Consider the following 8,104-nt stretch of genomic DNA (forward strand, 5'->3'; position numbering starts at 1 on the left):
TAAGCATCAGTAGGCGAGTTATTGAGCATTTTCAGGTGTCAAATGTATTCAGAGCAGTTTTGGGCATCACTTTATTAATCTTTTGTGTCATATACATAATTTCTTGACAACACCGGTGCCATATATAAAAGTAATGATGGCTATATTAAGATTTTGCAACAGGTGTGTTAGTATTCAGCAAGACTTTTGGACAAGCTTGGTATGTTGCTGCAGTTTTGCATATCCTTATTCTGCTCATTTTTCAGCATTTTCAGGTGTCATAAATCAGAATCAGAAATAGCTTTAGAATCAGAAAGAGCTTTATTGCCAGGTATGTTCACACATATGAGGAATTTGTTTTGGTGACAGAGCTTCTACAGTGCAACAGCATTACAGAGACAGGACAAAAAACAGATAATAAATGTATTTTAAAAATAGAAGTAAGTAGTGAGTGCAAATATACAGATTGACAAGTGTATGTACATGTTTATTACTATATACAACGTTATATGTGCAGCTGTTATGTGCAAATTGGCATGTAAAGTGTGTTGTTAAATAAGTGTATATGTGTATAAAAGTGTATAGCAGTAGTGATGTTGGTTCCACAATTATTATCATCAAGTGTTCATGAGATGGATTGCCTGAGGGAAGAAACTGTTTCTGTGTCGGGCTGTTCTGGTGCGCAGTGCTCTGTAGCGTCGACCAGAAGGTAAAAGTTCAAAGAGGCAGTGTGCTGGGTGTGAGGGGTCCAGAGTGATTTTGGCAGCCCTTCTGCTCGCTCGGGATAAGTACAGTTCTTGGGAAGTAGGAAGGGTTGTACCAGTGATTCGCTCAGCAGTACTATTCGACGTAGTCTTTGGAGATCGTATTTAGTAGCTGAGCTAAACCAGACAGTTATTGATGTGCAGATGACTGATTCAATGATGGAGGTGTAGAACTGTTTCAGCAGCTCCTTTGGGAGGTTGAACTTCCTCAGCTGATGAAGAAAATACATTAAACAGCAGTTTTGGGCATCAGAGGTGCACTTTGGGAGTCATTTATCAGTTCCTTCAGGATCAGTCCAATGATTCTTAAAATAAAAACACAAAACAGAAGCAAATAATGCCATCACATAAAACCGTCACCAAAATCAATCATTTTAGGCTGCAGATATGTCCCTGAAAGATTCTCTAGGGACTGATTTATCAATTTTGGGAGTCACAGATGCGCTCGGAAGTGGCTTTGAACATCATTTCTTACCCATGCCCACAGTTTTTAGGTAGCAACAAATTAGGCAAATCTAAATTTTGCAGTAGGTGTGTCAGAAGTCATCCTACATGCTAAGTCAGAAGCATGCTTGGACTTGTACCATGATACACATTGTATCGTGAGCTGAGTGTATCGTTACACCCCTAGTGTTTCCCTAGTACTGAGTTGCGGCTGGAAGGGCCTCCACTGTGTAAAACATATGCTGGAATAGTTGGCGGTTCATTCCACTGTAGTGACCCCAGATAAACAAGGGACTAAGCTGAAGAAAAGTGAATGCATGAATTCGTCAGAACAATTTAAAACAGTTACCCTGGATTACCTAGGGCTAAGTGTTTGCTCATACATAACTACCAGTGTGGTCTGAACCGAAAGCCTTTTAGCATGTGCCTAAATATTAACCCCCACTCAAAGCCGTCCTGTTATAATACAGAAAGAGCTCGCTGGTTTCTCCCACTGTCATTTTCAGGGCTCCACAAGCCCATTGTGTTGAGTTCTAGAGTTCTCTGCACAATAACATGGCTTGTTTTTCAGCGAGCTACCTCACAGCACTTTTGGCAGTCAATACTGTAGATGCTTTCACTGACACAGCTCGGTCTACAATGATCAGAAAGGCTGAAGCCCACAACTGCGATGACTCCAGGTTTGAATATGGATCTATGTTGCCCAAAAATGTGGTCTCTCACTATGCCTATGATGTTCAAAACATTATGCTGACTCAAAAGTATATGACAATAATGCATGGAAGACTCCCAATGTGGGAGAAAACTGCTGCAAGATCTATTCTGCTTAAAACTATAGCACTATGATTCCTATTAACACTGCCTCATAATAAGAAGTGTGTCTATGATGCTGAGAAATATCAATGCTCAAAAGTGATGCTTCATATTTACATTTACATTTAGTCATTTAGCAGACGCTTTTATCCAAAGCGACTTACAAATGAGGACAAGGAAGCAATTTACCCAACTATAAGAGCAGCAGTGAGTAAGTGCTATAGACAAGTTTCAGGTGTGTAAAGTCTAAGAAGCAAAGCATTAGTAATGTAAGTTTTTGTTTTCTGAGAGAGAGTACAGTTAGTGGTATAGCCAGAGAGGCAGTTGCAGATTAGGAAGGAAAGTGGAGACTAAACAGTTGAGTTTTTAGTCGTTTCTTGAAGACAGCAAGTGACTCTGCTGTTCTGATGTAGTTAGGGAGTTCATTCCACCAACTGGGCAGATTGAATGCGAGAGTTCGGGAAAGTGATTTCTTCCCTCTTAGGGATGGAACAACGAGGCGACGTTCATTCACAGAACGCAAGTTTCTGGAGGGCACATACATCTGCAGAAGTGAGAGCAGATACGAAGGAGCAAAGCCAGAGGTCGCTTTGTAAGCAAACATCAGAGCTTTGAATTTGATGCGAGCAGCAACTGGCAGCCAGTGCAAACGGGTGAGTAGCGGAGTGACATGTGCTCTTTTGGGTTCATCAAAGACCACTCGTGCTGCTGCGTTCTGAAGCAGCTGAAGAGGTTTGATAGAGTTAGCTGGAAGCCCGGCTAGTAGAGAGTTGCAATATTCCAGTTTGGAGAGAACAAGAGCTTGAACAATGAGTTGAGCTGTATGTTCAGATAGGAAGGGTCGGACCTTTCTGATGTTATAGAGTGCGAATCTGCAAGATCGAGCAGTTCTAGAAATGTGCTCAGAGAAGTTCAGTTGGTCATCAATCGTTACTCCAAGGCTTTTTACCATTTTGGATGCAGTAATGGTTGCCCCATCCATCTGGATTGAAAAGTTATGATGTAGAGTCGGGTTGGCAGAAACTTCAAGCATTTCCGTTTTCGCGAGGTTAAGCTGAAGATGATCTTTCATCCAGTGTGAAATGTCTGACTGGCAGGCTGAGATGCGAGCTGGAACCGAGGGATCATCAGGGTGAAAAGAGAGGTATAGCTGGGTGTCATCAGCATAGCAGTGGTAGGAAAATCCATGTTTCTGGATGACTGTTCCTAAAGATGTCGTGTAGATAGAGAAGAGAAGTGGCCCAAAAACAGAGCCCTGAGGTACCCCAGTGTTTAGATGCTGTAGGTTGGACACCTCTCCCCTCCAAGACCCTCTGAATGACCTGTCCGAGAGGTACAGTAGTAATATTAAACCAAAATAATGATAATTAAGGTGGTTTATTCTGCTGCGGTTACTTCTGATGAATCAGAGACTAACCACAGTGTTGTTTCTTGGTGTGGCTATGATGGCTGAAACTGATGCCGAAGTGCTACACACTTGATGCTTGAAACTGCTGCAAAATCTTAAATGTGGACGATTAGGATTGTAACTGTGAAGTCGTTTTCCCACCATTAACACCTGTAAAACTGGTATCTCTGAAGGCGGGGTCATTACTTTCACTTTCAAATCAGGGTAGTCAGTTGGTTGCAACAACAACAAAATGATAATCTCACTTATTATCATGACATCATTCTTTATGGTTATTATGCACATGTGATGCACACATAGAAACAAAACTACAAATCAATGGTCACATAGATATTTAAATGTATATAATTGGTATCACATACATGTATATCTTATATTCAAATATAAATGAACATTTTCTCAAACATATGCGTGCATGTGTGTCTTTATATATACATAATAAATATACTAACACAGACAGTACACACAATTAAATTGTCAAAACAATCTTATTTTGGATGCAATTAATTGAGTTTAGGGCCTCATAGACGTGTTTCTAGATATGCACTACCAGACAGAACTTCTTAAACTTCTTTACTGTATGCATGTGTTGTGTTGTGTTGTGATTGGTGATGGGCGTTACACGGTTGGTTTGAGCAATTCTGACTGAGAAAAACAAAGTTGTGCTCACTTTATTAGCTAGTAAGACTGTCACACAATGAGGGCAGTTATGCACTTGCTCTTGAGTGGACTATACATTTATTTATAGACTTATTTATTTACTTATTCACTACTTACTTACCGACCGACCTACCTACCTACTTACTTACCTACCTTCTTACCTACCTACTTACCTACCTACTTACCTACCTACTTACTTACCTACCTACTTACCTACCTACTTACCTACCTACTTACTTACCTACCTACTTACCTACCTACTTACCTACCTACCTACTTAATTACTTACTTATCTACTTACCTACCTACTTACCTACCCACCTACTAACTTGCCTACCTACTTACCTACCTACTTACTTACCTACTTACTTACCTACCTAATTAATTACTTATCTACTTACCTACCTACTTGCTTACCTACCTACTTATCTACCTACTTACCTACTTGCCTACCTACTTTCCTACATACTTACTTACCTGTCTACTTACCTACCTACATACTTAACTACTTGCTTACCTACTTACTTGCCTACTCACCTACTTACCTACTTACTTACGTAGTTACTTACCTACCTACTTACCTACTTACTTACTTACCTAGTTACTTACCTACCTACTTACTTACCTAGTTACTTGCCTACCTACTTACCTACTTACTTACCTAATTACTTACCTAATTACTTACTTACCTACCTACTTATCTACTTACTTACTTACTTACTTACCTACCTACTTACTTACTTGCCTACTTACTTGCCTATTTACTTACCTACTCACCTACTTACCTACCTACCTACCTACCTACTTACTTATTTACTTAACTACCTACTTACTTACTTACATACCTACCAACTTACTTACTTGCCTACTTACCTACTTGCCTACTTACTTGCCTACTTGCTTACCTACTCACCTACTTACTTGCCTACTTGTCTACTTGCTTACCTACTCACCTACTTACTTACTTACTTACCTACCTTCTTACTTGCCTACCTACTTACTTACCTCCATACTTACTTGCCTACCTACCTACTTACTCTTCAGTTCATTTCACATTGATATATCACAGCGTTTTGTGATTAGTTAAGCTCTACATAAGTTCTACTATAGGCCCCAGCCTGTACATCTGAACACTTAAGTTTGTATTAGTAAATCTTTTATGCGATATTCCAGTGTTGCACATGAATGTAATTCTCATCATTGGTTGGAAACACAGCTACTGTCAGCGAGTTTGTAAAGAGCACACGTTTGCTTTGTTCACCATGCAGCAAAGCGATAAATCCTGCATGCAGCGCTGATGGACTGACCGCAAGCGTTGCTCGCAGCGATGCTTTGGCTTGTGATGAATTAAATCTTCCAGATCAATGATGCTTTCAAACGCTGTGCACAGCCACTACAGCCCCACAAATCTTCCTCAATAAAACATTGAACACCATCACGTCGGTCTCACACTTAGGCTTATCTGTGTGGGTTTTCAGGAAGGGATAATCTTGTTTTAGGAAAATCCAGGGTGGTTTCCTTGAAAGTGTGTTTGAGAGAGGCCTTTAGTTGGTTGAATGGAAATGAAGTCAAGCATGGCATGATGAACGCTCACTCACATGAGAAGTCAAAGCAACACAAGCCAACTGGAGAAAAGAGAACAAAACAAAACAACCTTTGCTTTTACTCGTCAGTTATGCTGTTTTATCAGTATAAATTCATCAATAATGTGCAATCACAAAATAAAATCCTCAAATTAATAACTTCTAGTGAATGTTTTGTTTGATTGATATCTGTTATTGGTCATTTATGTACAAATCTTTGCTGAGATGAAATAGTAGGAGATGTGTTTTATTACGGACATGTGGAAACATGATTTACGCCAGTAAATTGGCCACGGATCAGACTTTCCCTATAAGGGCTGAGTGGTTGAGCTGAATGTTGTTGTTTAGAAACTACGTTAACTATTGAATTCAGATCAGCTTGTCTTGTCTGAGCATGTTCATCTTGATTTCCAGTGGCTCGATTAATACATTCAAGGAAAATACATTTGAGCAATTTTTTAAAATATATGTATACAACTAGTGCAGGCATGGGCAAACTTGATCCTCGAGGGCCGGTGTCCCTGCAGAGTTTTGCTCCAACACTAATCAAACACACCTGAACACCCTAATAAGTGTCTTTAAGATCACTAGAAAGCTACAAGCAGGTGTGTTTGATTAGGGTTGGAGCAAAACTATGCAGGGACATCGGCCCTCCAGGATCGAGTTTGCCCATCCCTGAACTAGAGTCTGCTCGTTTCGACACATTATGTAAAGTATGTGGCTAATAAATATCTAATTAGAATTAATTAGAATTAGTTTTTTGATGGGAGAAGTACATGTTCTTTTCTGCTGGGACATTAATAGAAATCCTTAGCGTTTATCCCTATATAAGTCTGAAATTTCATTCTTCATAGTCTTTTTAAAAGGTCTTAAAGTCTCAAGCTTGACTTGGTGAAACCTGCAGAAACCCTTCAGTTTAATCGATTATTAAAACAGTTATTAGTTGCAGCTCTAGTTTCCACCAATATTTATTGACGTCTGCTTACAGTATGATCAGATTGAGTTGTAAATGGGGGTCATAGTAATTAGTTGTTGCAATAATGGGATAAAAATGCCAGATCACGCTTGGACAAGCTAGTTTTCCCCAAGTTTAAAAATAAAATCTCACAAGTCAACCCAAATAGCCATAGCCGTACCCTTCTGGTTAATGAATCACTGTTTTTGTTTAGTAAATCAGTTGCTGGACGTCACAGAGTGAGTTCTTGACCTGCTGACTCGCTGCGGTTAACGCTGCCTTCAAGGGGGTGATTATCTGTGAATAAAGCAAGATTATCATTCTGTCATTGAGCAATTTCAGCGTCATGGATGTGACATTTGCAGTAAGAACTCAAAACATATTCACAAAGAAAGTCTATGTTAACGTTATATTGAAATATCTATTTATATTTTCCAAAACAGCTCACTTGGGAGTTATAAGATCAGAAAAATATCAATCTGTAAACATTTTTAATATTTTAATTGGTTAACATAAATGTGTTATGGATGTAGGGTTGACAATACTGGAATTCGGTACCATTTGATACTGTAATTTTAAAAAACGTCCATTTCCCGCGAACATTTGAGCACTGTTGAGCGCGTTCTTAAACAGCACTGATTTGCCATTGTGTTCACGTGCTCAACAGAAATGACTGTGATTGGCTGTGAAGGTCATCAGTTCACCAACTCACCGCTGTTTACTGAGTGTAAACACAGATACAGGGACACTGGAGCATTTTAAATCCATGAAGATCAGTTGATTTATCAGCGGATCATTTGTATGTCAGCTTATAGACAACCCAGCTGATCGACGTGACTTTGAAACGCTCCAGTGTCCCTGTATCTGTGTTTGCACTAAGTAAACAGTGGTGAGTTTGGTGAACTAATGACCTTCAAGGCCAATCACAGTCATTTCTGTTGAGCATGTGAACACAATGGCAAATCAGCGCTGTTTAAGAATGTGCTCAACAGCGCATAAATGTTCGTGAAGAAATGGACATTTTTACAATTTCAGTACCGATTGGTCTTAAATTCCAGTATTGTGACAACCCTACATGGATGTGACCAAAAAAGTCAACATACTACAACATACTTTGTAAAAAATTCTGTCAATTAAACTGCACAACCCAAAAGAAATAATAATCATCAAAAGGATAAAGGTGCGTTCACACCAGACGTGGATGAAGGGTCAAGCGTGAGTGATTTACATGTTAAGTCAATGCAAAGATGCGAATAGACATCATTTGCACAAATAGCGCAGCGTTTTGTGCGAATCGCTTAAGTCGAAACAGCTCATCAAACTGGGCTCGGCTCAGTCTGAAGCACCGCTGAAAGCCTCCATCACCCAGGTATAGTTTCTGGAGGAGCTGATGAACTCACAGAGCTGGGTGCACCTCTGAAAGGATCTAGTGGACTGAGACAGGGCGCTAAACGAATCTACATTTTTTTTTAACCTTTATAAGCACGAAGCACAGCTA

This window comes from Danio aesculapii, chromosome 13 (assembly GCF_903798145.1).
Source record: "Danio aesculapii chromosome 13, fDanAes4.1, whole genome shotgun sequence".
NCBI classification, from domain to species: domain Eukaryota; kingdom Metazoa; phylum Chordata; class Actinopteri; order Cypriniformes; family Danionidae; genus Danio; species Danio aesculapii.